Source organism: Ambystoma mexicanum, chromosome 7p, assembly GCF_040938575.1.
Source record: "Ambystoma mexicanum isolate Mex_15411 chromosome 7p, UKY_AmexF1_1, whole genome shotgun sequence".
Taxonomy (NCBI): domain Eukaryota; kingdom Metazoa; phylum Chordata; class Amphibia; order Caudata; family Ambystomatidae; genus Ambystoma; species Ambystoma mexicanum.
In genome coordinates this window covers 487,311,974-487,325,470 of record NC_090939.1, presented here as the reverse complement: position 1 = coordinate 487,325,470, position 13,497 = coordinate 487,311,974, and the positions used below count along the sequence as shown (strand labels likewise).

The window sequence follows — 13,497 nt, the reverse complement described above, 5'->3', positions numbered from 1 at the left end:
TGGTGCACTGACTGGCTGGTGCGACTGTCTGCCTGTCAAATCCAGTGTTACGAGATTGGAGGCGGGCCAGTGCAGCAATAATGCATTTCTTTTATTTAATTTTTTTTATTAGCTTATAAAATCCTTTAAAATAATGCATTTCCATGTGGCAGTACTGGAGCTACTAGCAGAGGAGCACCCTCGTACACCAATGTGGCCCTACACTTATTAAAACTGTCCTAGTATAGTAAGGGTGTACACGTAATCATTTATAAGCAGTTCATTTTTTGCAGTTGAAGTTAGGGTGATATTACAATATTTGCCCAGGATCACACACTTACGCTAAACAGCGAAGCAGGGATTTTAACCCACTCTTTCAAATTTCAACTTTCTTCCATTCCAGACTTACACATATTTAAGTTTTGGGTGTCAAGACTTACAAAAATACTGTCCTATAGAGTTTACTTGCAAAATACTCAAATTGCATAGTAAAGCATCATGACAACATGTAAATCCTTATAGCAGCAAGTTGGGGAAAAATAATATCACTGTATGGTACCTTTATTTTCCACATCCTGAATGGAAAACGATAAGATGCAAAAGAAAAATATCCTGATTTAGCCACTTTATTTTCAGCGTTTAAAAACACACAACAAAATAAGTTGTGCGCATGACACATGGTAATGGGGGGATGGGGGCACAGAGACAGTCAAGGGGGACGGGGGGACATGACATGGTAACGGGGGGATGGGGGCAACAGAGACAGTCAAGGGGGTGGAGGGAGGGAGGGGAGGCATGAAACGCTAACGGGGGAAGGGGGCACAGAGACAGTCACAGGGGCGGGGGGAGGGAGGAGGGAGGGGAGGCATGACACAGTAACGGGGGCATGGGGGCAACAGAGACAGTCACGGGGGGTGGGGGGAGGGAGTGGAGGCATGACACAGTAACGGGGCAAGGGGGGACAGAGACAGTCACGGGGCGGGGGGAGGGAGGGGAGGCATGACACGGTAATGGGGGCATGGGGGCACAAAGACAGTCACGGGGAGGGAGGAGAGCATGACACGGTAATGGGGGGCATGGGGCAGAGACAGTCACGGGGGCGGGAGAGGGCAGGCATGACACGTAACAGGGGTAAGGGGGCTCAGAGACAGTCATGGGGGGCGGGGGGATGGAGGGAAGGCATGACACGTAACGGGGAAAGGGGCACAGAGACAGTCATGGGGGGCGGGGGGAGGAAGGGGAGGCATGACACGGTACCGGCAGGCAAGAGGGCACAGACAGTCAAGGGGGGAGGGAGTGGAGGCATGACATGGTAACAGGGTCATCGGGGCACAGAGACAGTCATGGGGGAGGGAGGGGAGCATGACACAGTAACAGGGGGCATGGGGGCAGAGACAGTCATGGAGGCGGGGGAGGGCAGGCATGACACGTAACGGGGGCAAGGGGGCACATAGACAGTCACGGGGGCAGGGGGAGGGAGGGGAGGCATGACACGTAACGGGGCAAGGAGGACCAGAGACAGTCACGGGGAGGGAGGGGAGGCATGACACTGTAACGGGGCAAGGGGGCACAGAGACAATCACGGGGGTGGGAGAGGGAGGGGAGGCATGACACGTAACAGGGGGCATGGGGGCACAGAGACAGTCACGGGGGAGGGAGGGGAGCATGACACAGTAACAGGGGGCATGGGGGCGCAGAGACAGTCATGGGGGAGGAAGGGGGGGAGAGAGGAGGGAGGGGAGGCATGACACAGTAACGGGGGCATGGGGGCAACAGAGACAGTCACGGGGGTGGGGGGAGGGACGGGAGGCATGACATGGTAACTGGGGCAAGGGGGCACAGAGACAGTCACGGGGGAGGGAAGGAGGGGAGGCATGACACAGTAATGGGGGCATGGGGGCAACAGAGAGTCACAGGGTTGGGGGACAGGCTATGCTGCTGATGACAAAGGAAACGTGTTTTCCAGAGTCACAGCCCCCCCCCCCCGGGACACACAGGCTGCGTCGACAACACTGTATTGGAGTTCATCAGGGACACAGCCTGTGTCTCAGGGGGACTGTGACTTTAGGAAATGGGCAGTTGGTTGATCATCCGACCCGAGCAGATGGATTTGCTTTGGAAGAAACAAAATACTTTGAACTGGTTTAAATTGCGGTTTTATTTCTCTCTGACAGCCCGGACCATGCGAGATTAGATCAGATAGTGATCCGGGCTGTCAGACAGAAAATAAAAATGCAATTGAAAAGCGCCTGCAGCAGAAGGGCGGGTTGCTTACCTGGCTGGTGTCACCGCGTTTGTGGCCTCCTCTCTCAGATTACTCTGCAAATGAAATAACGCAGCAGAAGGAACGTGCGTTTCTGGAAAGGTCTTCCAGGGCCGAGGGGTGGGTTGAGCCCTGGATTAGGAAACATGTCTCAGAGAGACTGGCAAGGGAAGGGTCTGCCTGCCTCAAGGCAGGAGCTTGCTTGCTACAGTGCCATCTAGTGGTGCAAAGTATGCTCTTGTTAATTAATAAACACAGCGTACATGGTACGCAGTAGAAACAAAAATCATCCGTATTTCCCATAATAAGATGCGTAAATAAACACAATACGCACCTTATCTAGAGGGCTGTTTGTTATGTTAACATTATTTATAAAAGGCGACGTTCACCACAAGAGGCATCTTGGTGCTACTCATCATGACAGTGGGGAAGATAGGTCAAAAATGGTTTGTATTCAGTGCCTGATGGAAAGAGAAATTATTAAATGTAACCCTGAGCACAAGGAAGAGAGGATTCAACAAAGAGGCAGCTGCGACAGAAAATGAACCTCCACAAATCCAACTAAATTTGAACCTAGAGATGGGGACGCGGCAAGCATCCACAGAGCACAGTGCTCAACCAGGCACATATTGGTGGAATTTCGCCTCAAGGTACTCAGTGCCAGGACCATAAAAGGCACAATGCATTAAGCATAATGCCTTAATTTGAATACACTGAGCTACAGGAGCCAATGTAATGTCCACAAAACAGGCGAGATATAAGCAAAGCGTATAGTAGAAGTAGCTATTTGTGCTGCAGAGATTGGAAGAACTTGGAGATGTTGCAATAAGTATGCAGACTGGGCCAGAAGCAATGAATCACGGTAATCGATAGAAGATGTAACCAAAGCTAAAACCATCAGGCCATGCAGCGGCACTGGGAAAAATGAGAAGACATGGCGAAGCATTTTTAGTTGGAAGTAGCGCAGCTGACCCACTGCACCAACATCAGGCTCCATTGACAGTGAATCGGATATTTTCCCTTCCAAATCCTTAACTACCGGAACCAGGGAAGGAAAAGGATCTAGAGAGGATGGCCAAAACACAGGAGTCCAAAAAGAAGATGCAGAGGGTGGGCGGCCCACCCGGCCCACCCCACCATCTTCAGTTTTGTCGCTGTTCAACTTCAGCTATTTATTACCCATCCATTACCCCACAGCCTCCAGACAAATCCGGAACCTGGCTGCCTACTCAGGAAGAGTGAGATCAAGGTGAACCAGGATCTGAGTGTCATCTGCGTATGAATAGCAGAGGAAAGCGTGGGAGAAGATGATTTTGGTCAGAGGTTGAATATACCAGTTGAATAGTACTAGTGAGATGGCAGACCCTTGAGGAACACCACAAATTAGAGCGAACAGGTAGAATAGAAAAAGTTTAACACCGATACAAGAGAAAAGAAAAGAAACAAGATAATACGGCACCAGAGAGGCCAGCCCCCTTAAGTCGATCGAGCAAGATGGTCGACAGTGTGAAAGGCTGCATGTGGTCAAGCAAAAAAAGAGCCCCACGCCGCCTTGATTATATAGCTGGGCCAGATCACCCACAATGGAGACCTGCACACTCTCGGTTCAGTGTGCTGGTCAAACACCAGACTGTGAGGGATGAAAAACCAAAGATTTTTCAAGAAAGGAACTAATTAACCATTGACATTGTAAACAACAAAACATTAAACAGTAAACACAATAAACAATTAAACATTGAAAAGTCAGAAATAATGTGTGATGGCAAGCCAAATCAGCAATTTGGATCTACATGGGCCTTAGGATGTAAATTGAAATAGGTAAGACATTGTTGCTAGCTAAGCATGACATGCTTAGACAATGTAGAGTGGGTAGGTAACATTGAATCTTTAGCGACCAAAATAGCCCATGCCCATGGTATCCTAAAAAGCTACAGGAGGAAACAGGGTGGTTTTCCTATGGATCTGTTCTTTTGTAAATATAAAGCTAAGTCAATGTATGTAGCTTAGAAAGGATTTGGGTTGGGGGCAGGGATGTAATTTCACCAAAATATCAGGGGTATCGGAAGTGACATCACACGACACGTGACCTCCCCAATGACATCACAAGGAGTGATGTATTTTGACCCAGCCCCCAAGTGACATCACATGAAGTGGTGGCCCATGACCTTTCGCCACTTGACATCACAGTAAGTGGCATGATCTGTTTTCATACACTTTGTGTGTGTGCTTGCTAAAAGGGTATCACACCAACATAAGGTGAGCACATCTGGGAACCACAAACTTATGAGATGGGCCAGGCAGATTCGACCCAACTCCCAGAAATCACAACTTGTCAGAGCGTGGTGTGCACAACGCCTGTCACATGTTCTAGCTGCTATCCTGGTTTTGCCCTCAGCGATGGGGTCAACATGTAGGCTAGCCCTGCTCAGCAATGTACACACTGATGCTAGACAGTTATGAGTGCATTCAATCATGTAGGATTCTTTGTGTGATGCGCTAGAAACTGCGTTGCAACCACGTCAAGGTGTTGTAGATGAAGGGTGCAAGGAGGAAATCTAGTAAAAGGGAGGCGCTGGAGTTAAGGAGCATGTTCTTGAGGTGCACTCTTCAGATAATGCTATGGATGCTGCCTTCATTTAATTACGTTATTCATGGCGCTAGACATGTGTATTCTTGGTGCTAGTGAATCGTCTTAAGCGTGCAAGCAGTAAGAAAAGCAGCCGGTCGGCGTGAAGGTCTTAGGGTGCACACCTGAGCCATCGCTGTAGCAGAAGCCCAGTCCCGGTTCAGAGTGTTTCCGAGCTTTATGAAGTTGGTGCCTTTCTCAGGTGAGGGATGGATGGAGAGGCCGTGTTTCCGAAAGGAACTACCACCAAAACCTGTGCACCTAGACAACAGGATTGGTTGAGCGCATGGATGCTGATGGCCCAAATCCTGTCGCTGGCTTTCCCATATTTCCACGATGTGTGTGTGTGTGTGTGTGTGTGTGTGAGAGAGAGAGATAGATCCTGGACACATCACCTTACCTATCATACATTGTGGTGCTTTAGAAATAGGCCTGCAACATTACTAATTGTCGATTAGCAATTGTTCATTTGCGTATCTTTGTGGGGAGGGAAGGGGATCTGGGGCAGCACGCCTACCTGCCCAATCTAAGGCAATTTCTAGCCAAGACTGATCCTTCATCCACTAGCCTGAATTACCATATTGACCCAGCAGCCCCACACAACTCATACTCATCACGTCTGCCATGATTTACCATCCCCGGCAGAGGGATCCGTTTTTACTTTTTACACCCCTGCACTCCTGACTGTAGACAACGTAGCTCATTTTTGGTGGACTGTTCAGCCTGCCTTCATTCAGCATTTTGCAATCCTTTTCAGTATTACAGTTTCAACAAAAGGGGTTCCAGAGGTACACAAACAAAGGGAGGTAAACAAACAGGAAAAGAGGTGTACTGACTGGGAAGGATGGAAATCAAAGGGGTGGGTACAGTTAGTATGCACACACGTGGATACAAAGCCTGCAGACAAGGAGGACACCTATAAACAGGCACATGGAGAGATAAACACACAAAGGCAGGGAAAGAGATGAACAATGGAAGAAGTACACGGAAGTAGAAGGGGTAACGACGTACATAAAGGTAATTACTATTACACAGAGACAAATGGTGAAACGCGCACATGGTGAATCGCGTGGATTTACACACAATATACCCGACGTCACTAAAACAAAAAGAGCACCGGTGATAGATAATCTGATCAGTACATGGCAAGAGCAGATCAGCAGCCCAGCCGGAGAGCACAGACACATGGCTGGACGTGGGGCAGGAGCAGACACACAAGAAACATTGAAAGGCAGACAGGAAAAAGCAGATCTGCAGAGACAGATGAAAAAAGCAGACAGGGGAGGGTGGCAACTGCAAAGGAGGCCGGCAGATGCCCAGAGGAGAGTGACAGCTCACAAAGCATGCAAGAAAGAGTACGCCCCCCTGTGGACTGAGAGGGAACGTGCACACGTCTGAGAGGGCGGGATCATGAACAAATACCCAAGCACAAAAAGGTGGTGCATCCCTTCCATGCACTGTCAAGATAAACAGAAATGTGTGCAGCCGCCTTGCCAAAAGAAAAGACATTCACAAAAACAGCATCAGCATATACAGCCCCCAGAAAGCACTAGCCATGAGTTCGGCCTAAGATCAGAACCAGCACACATACCGGGGATAGGAACGTTCCCCAGAGGAGACCAATCCATTGCACTTTTATTTTAGTCCCACTCTAATCAAGACTGACATGCCCTCTTCCTGCATGGTGGTGCTGGCGCAGCGTGGAAATAATGCTCTCGGGAAGCAAGGTCTGTTAATAGTTGAGACTGGCAGGAAGCTGCTCCACCTATTTAATAAGAGGGTCACATGGGTGATCATGTGAGCCATCTCATGTGACTAGGCAGGTGCTCTTGACCACAGCCCACCCGCAGCCCAGGAAGTTCAGTTTAAGGAGGGGTGGCAGCTGTGACTGCTGGGGTCACAGCTGCAACCCCTGGTGACCCTGAAATGATGGCCCAGTTGGGGGGGGGCTACTCTGATCTGTCTTTAAAATCAATACACGTGAAGGAGAAACAAGTTTTACAGGCTTCTCATGGCGTGTATCAGAGCATTCCAACACATCCAATTAGTTTTTAATGTGACCTGGGATATTTCCTGGATATGATTTGTCTGACTCTGCTACTTCATGTGTCGGCTTCCTTCTTTTGCAACATTAATCTTGTCTTAATTTAAACAATTATTGTAGCGTTGTGGACCTCAGAGATCAGTGAAAGCAGCAACTGTTTAATATATGTTTAGAGGTGGGTGACGGACCTGGTTTATTCACAACTTTATCAACGTCCTGCGATGTTACAAAAGCTGAGAGAAAGGACTTATCCCAGAAATTCTTTTGATTTAAAATCAACACTTGAGAGAGTTGTGTGATGGCTACACTCTCAGTATAAAACTATCTTTCGATAAAGTGATATCACCATTATGAAACATTTTTGGAGTGCTTTGTTAAATCTGACTTGTTTCCTCTTCTTTTTCGCAATTTAGTTACATAGAAGGAACACATTGTCAGGCCAATTCATGGAATGAATGTGCACTGAAAATATCGGCGCAAGCGTGTGAAAACGTGCGAATCGCAGTGAAAGAGAGAAAAATCGCAGTGCAAGTGCGAATATCGCAGGGAAACCAGCACACATCTATTCATGGAAGTCTGTGCGCGCGTAAGGTCTGGGATGTGCGCTGAAAAAGTGCGTGGCGCACGCCGGCGCACATGTCATCTAACGGTGTGCGCTAAGGCCACAGCGAAAGCGCACATAGCGCGGCGCACATAACAAAAGTAGGCGGAACACGGGGCGTGACATGCGGAATGGGGAACAACTTGTGAAAATGTGGGCATCGCGGGGGAAGTACAGGAGGCAAGTGCACGGAACGCCCACACGCTCGCCTACAACACGTATTCATGGAATCGAATAGGGCAAAGCAGCGCATGGGCAAAGACGCGCACATGCCTAAACACGTCCGCCACACGAAGGCAGGCGGTCGCGTCCCTGCGCATGAAAAAATGTGCGCCAAAATGTGTGCCCACAAAAAGCAGGTATATACAGCTATGTAGAATGTCCCATACTGTGGGCCTCTAGGACAAAAGACGTGCAAAGGGGTACGCGACAAATACGGACACCCGCTGTGTGAAAAATAGCATGTGCGTGTATTTCGGGGGTGCGCGGGAAGTCCTACATGCTATTTGCCCTGGGGGAGCGGGGTACGTGTATTACGGGTGTTCGCGTGAAGTTTCACACGCGATTGGCCTGGGTACGTGTATGTCAGGGGTGCGCGTGAAGTTCCACATGCGATTGGCCTGGGTACGTGTATTTCAGGGGTTTGCGTGAAGTTTCACACGCAATTGGCCTGGGTACGTGTATTTCAGGGGTGCGCGTGAAGTTTCACACGCGATTGGCTTGGGTATGTGTATTTCAGGGGTGCGCGTGAAGTTTCACACGCGATTGGGCCTGGGCAAGCGGGGTACCACTCACCGTCTGCCTTGGGTGTAGAAGAACGCGTAACCAACACCCACCCGCCGTGAAGTAATAGCGTGTGAACCCCAACGCCTGGAAAACACACGCACCGCACCCCATGAAAAGCACGTACAGGCCAGTGCGCGATACGTCACAGCACGCATACGCGCTAAGGGACTTTCCTCGAATATACACGCTGACGTGCAAGAATTTCACGTGCCAAATCACTCCGTATCAAGCTGGCCACGCAAAAACACACGGAAGACCACGCTCCTGCCCAAAAGGCCGAATTACTGCCTCCCAGAGCCCCGACCAGCCTCCCACGAGCCATCTGCTGCTGCCTGCCTGCCTGCCTGCCATCGTGCCCTGGCATTTTGTGCCTGCACATCTGCCATCTGCAGGGGTCCAGTTGCTGTGTCCATACCTGACTGGTATACCATCGCTCCACAGCCCAGCCCCAGGACCCAGTTGCCCACCCACGCCTGCCTCAGGGGTCGCCATGTCGGGGCAAACACCATCTGAGACCACTGGCGACCCCCAGCCAGAGGGGCAGAGGGCCACCAGCTTCAGTCAGAAGGAAGTTGGTGTCCTGGTGGAGCTTGTCCTGGGGCATTATGATGCCCTCTTCGGATCATCACGCGCCAACAAGGAAGGACGGGACAGGATCTGGGACGACTTTGTGGTTGCCATCAACGCAGAGGGGGTGGCAACCCGCAACATCAAGCAAGTCAAGAAGCGCTGGGAGGACTTGAGGTCCAGGACCCTCTTAAAGGCCCAGCGCCTCGTGGAAGGGGGCCGCATGAGTACCATCCAGCTGAGGGTCCTGGAACGTGTACACCCAGCGCTCCACGCCCAGATCCTTGAGAGGCAGACCCGTCTGGAGTTGAGCGGTAAGTGGCCAAGCATTGCTGTGTGAGACAGGGCATGTTGCAGTGTGCTGGTTGTCTGATACTTGCCTGTATGTGTGACATAGGCCATGTACTGATGTGTGTGTGCAGAGACATCATGGTCATGCATGTGAGACCAGTAATGTGTGAACCACATGGTTGGTGCATGTGTTTAAATGCAACATGGGGAGCTCTATGCGGAATGGACACATGAGAGCATGCCAGTCTCTGTTCCTGGACATGGGTGGGGGTGAAGGATGGGTGCTGATGCCATGTACATGTATGGTGTCCATGTCTGTGTGTATGACCTGCGTGTCTGTGACTTGTGAATGCCATGGATGCATGACACATGTCTGTGACAATGTTCAGATTCACTGATGCAGCCTAGTCATCCTTGTATCCACTGTGTCTGGGGTGTACGAGGCCAGATGGATGAAACTACGGTGAAGTGTGTGCATGTGATAGGCATGACCCATGATGCATGTGAGTTTCAAACCAACATTGTATGTTTCAAGAGTCCCTTGGACATGTATGCTAATGTCCATAGCATGCGCCATGCCTGTTACTGAATGTGTTTTGCCTGCACTGACCCATGTGTTGTGGAGGGACATGATGTAAGTGATGTTTGACAGTGCCACTCATCTGCCATTGCTTCCTGTCTAGGGGACCATTGTACAGTACCCTGATGCTTGTGTTCTATGTCTCCCTCTACACAGCGGCAAGTGAAGAAGAGGGCGAGACGGCGCTGTGGAGCAAAGCGGCGGGGATGCCCCCACGGCTGCAGCGGAAGGGGTGGGTGAGCCCCCACAGGGGCTTGCAATGGCAGAAGAAGGTGTGGAGCCATCCAGGTTGGTGGTTTCCACAGAGGAGGAGGAGGCCGCTACTGAGCTGCACATGGGGCCTGGTGGGGGTGGTACCACTGGTGCAAGTGGTGCAGTCCAGGGGCAGGGGCAGGAGGCAGCACAGGTCGCCGTGGAGGGGCCTGTGCATGTCACTGTCCCTGACACTGTGACTGCACCACCATGCACCAGCAAGGATGCCCCATCCCAGGCCCGTCCGCAGGTAGGGGTATGTCCATGTCATCTGACACTCCTCTACCTGGGGACGAGGGACCCCCTGGCCGTATGGAGAAGGTCCTGATTGGTGTCGCGTTGCGCACGCGTGACATTCGTGATGACGTGCGTGCTTTCCGGGGGGAGCACGGACGTCATCACGAAGATCAGCGTGCCAACGTGGCCCAGTTGGGAGCGACCATGGTCGGGGGTTTCGTACATGTGTCGGCCACTCTGGCGACCCTCTCCTCCTCTGTGGAGGCTATGCGCCAGTCGTTCTCCATGCCGTCTTCCGGCCCAGATGCCACCAGGGCCCCCTGTGGACCTGCCCCGACCAACGCAGCCAGCTCGGTGGGGCTCACATCCCTGCCACAGTCGGGAGTCGGAGGTTCAGCAGGGGTGGACACACCAGCAACTGGACCCCAGCAGTTGGAGGATGTGCCGGCATCATCGGGCAGGGCACGTGCACAACGGCGTCGGTGGATTCCATCAGCCTGGATGCTGTTGTGCTGGCAGAGGCAGTTGCGTCGGAGGCAGAGGCAGGCTCGACGTGGGAGGCATCATGGCTCGGGGCCATCTACATCAGAGTGGCAGGCATCGGCCATAGGGCAGGAGAACCCTGGAATGGGAGTGTCTTCCATGTGGCAGCGGTTGGGACAGCAGATAGGTGTGGAGCGGCGGCGGGCGGAGGAGGAACGGCTCACAATGGTCAGGGCGGAGAACTCCATGCGCAGGGCGCTGAGGCGGGCTGAGTGCCTCGAGGGTATTCGCAGCTAGTTGGAGCTGGACACCGCATTATCCCTGCGAGACCTCGGGGCCAGTGAACATGCCTGCCTCCAAGCCATTGAACAGGAGTTCGAAGATGCCCTGGCCCATGACATCAACCAGTGAGCCGTTGGACTTGCCCGCCGCCATTGTATATAGTTCATTAGTGTCAAGTTTCCTTTCTTTTTTTCTTCCCTTTGGGGCGCATGGACTATGCCCCACATTTTTTTATATAGTTGTTTATTCTGTAGGCTTTTTTGTAGGTTTCCTTTGGACAGTTGGGCTCATGGACCCAGGATTTCATCCTTGTAAATAGTTGGAGTGTGCATTAGTCAGCTTTTTCTTTTTTGATTTTTCCATGGAGCAATGGATTTTACTTTTTCATTTCGGTTTGGATTTGCTTTGTTGGAAGGAGACTTTGGAGACATTTTTGATTTCATATATTTTGGATTCTGATTTCCTTTTTTTATCATTATGTGACATTCTGCATTGTTTTCCTTATGTCCATTGTTTGGTATTTGATTTTCTTTCACCACATTCTTTGTTCAATACATTTGTTCCCGTACTTCAATGTGTGGTATTCTCTCATTGGTTTCATGCATGTCACGATGTGGGTGTTCACATTCACTGGCACCCATTGTGTGTGTGTGACGGACATGTGCTGATGTACATACATGCCATTTGGGTTTTTTCATGTAATGGGCATTTCAATGTGGGGTGTATGTTATGCTTGGTTGGTTATTTGGGCAGGGGTGGCGTGCCGTGGGATTTTGGTGGACATGAGGGCCATGATTGTGGGTCATGTTGACATGTTGGGGGGTGACATGAGTGGGACATGAGTGGGGGCCTGCTGGCAGGTGCCCCTGACTGCTGGGGGGTGGGGGTGCTGGGGGACATGAGTGGGGCATGAGTGGGGGCGTGCCTACAGGTGCCCCTGACTGCTGGGGGGTGGGGGTGCTGTGAGACATGTGTTGGTGATCATATTGCAATGTGACATGTGGCTTGGCTTGGGGGCATGCCCATGGTGGATGGGCTGCCTGCGGGACATGACCAGGGGTGCACGGTAGTCCCCTGTGGTGTGGGCTGCCTGCAGGGGCCGTGGAGGGGGTAGAGGGGACACCTGGGAGGACCCACACTGCCAATTCACGTGTAAAACTTCCTGCGCACCCCTGAAATACACATACCCAGGCCAATCGCGTGTACAACTTCCCGCGCACCCCTGAAATACACATACCCAGGCCAATCACGTGTGAAACTTCCCGCGCACCCCTGAAATACATGTACCCAGGCCAATCGCGTGTGAAACTACCTGCGAGCCCCTGAAATACACGTACCCTGTTCCCCAAGGCCCAATCACGTGTGAAACTTCACGCGCACCCCTGAAATACACGTACCCAGGCCAATCGCGTGTGAAACTTCACACGCACCCCTGAAATACACATACCCAGGCCAATCGTGTGTGAAACTACCCGCGAGCCCCTGAAATACACATACCCCGCTCCCCCAGGCCCAATCGCATGTGGAACTTCCTGCGCCCCCCTGAAATACATGTACCCAGGCCAATCGTGTGTGAAACTACCCGCGAGCCCCTGAAATACACGTACCCCACTCCCCCAGGCCCAATCGCGTGGGAACCTACCCGCAAGCCCCTGGAATACACATACCCAGGCCAATCGCGTGTAAAACTTGCCGCGCTCCCCTGAAATACACGTACCCCGCTGCCCCAGGCCCGATCACGTGTGAAACTTCCCGCGCACCCCTGGAATACACGTACCCAGGCCAATCGCGTGTAGAAATTCATGCGAACAACAGTTATACACGTACCCCAATCGCACAGGCCCTTTCGCGTGTGGAAGTTACAGCGAAACCCGTAATACACGTTCCCCGCTTGGCGTTTGCTGTTTGGCAGTCCGGTAAACTGGTCCAGGGTTGGTGCAGCCCTCTGCGCTGGATTGGGGATTTTTGATGGCCTTTCCTTGCGCGAGGGCGTTCTTGGGGGCGTAACTGGCGTTGCTGTAGGGTCACTGCACCACTCTGCGCCACGGCTGCTTTTGGAGGCTAAAATCCATGAATACGCTGTGCGCGGAAATTGATTTTAGCGCATGCGGCTGGCGCAGACATTCGCACGGGAACACTGTGCGCCAGCCGCGTGCGCCACTTTTGTGCAAATTTCTATGAATTACCCTTTTATTCTTCCACTCCACAGGTCACCTTACCTGAAAAACATATTGTCACAGTGCTTTTTGCAGTTTGCTAACAATGCACTATTAACAAGTGTGCATTGTATAAGCCAAAGTGATTTGCATTGGAAACTATTTTAAATTTGACATTAGCATGTTATACATGGTTGCATATTGATATTATTGTTTTCTGGTTTTATGTACGTTTATTGAAATATTAAAATTTGTTAGTATAAATTAACCTTCTTGTGTGTCTATTTATATTATGTAAAATGTGTATTCACTTGCTTCATGAGTTTTTTTTTCGAAATAATGTTTTTTTG

The 13,497-nt window shown here is 51.1% G+C and overlaps 1 long non-coding RNA gene across 1 annotated transcript in view; it reads right to left on the bottom strand.

Moving 5' to 3' along the window:
- LOC138526592 (uncharacterized) overlaps window positions 1–6,580 on the bottom strand; it is a 34,896-nt gene extending 28,316 nt beyond the window's left edge. The window contains exon 1 of the long non-coding RNA XR_011283643.1: window positions 6,460–6,580. This is a non-coding gene — a long non-coding RNA (uncharacterized lncRNA). The remainder of the gene's footprint in view (window positions 1–6,459) is intronic.
- Window positions 6,581–13,497: the final 6,917 nt, after the last annotated feature.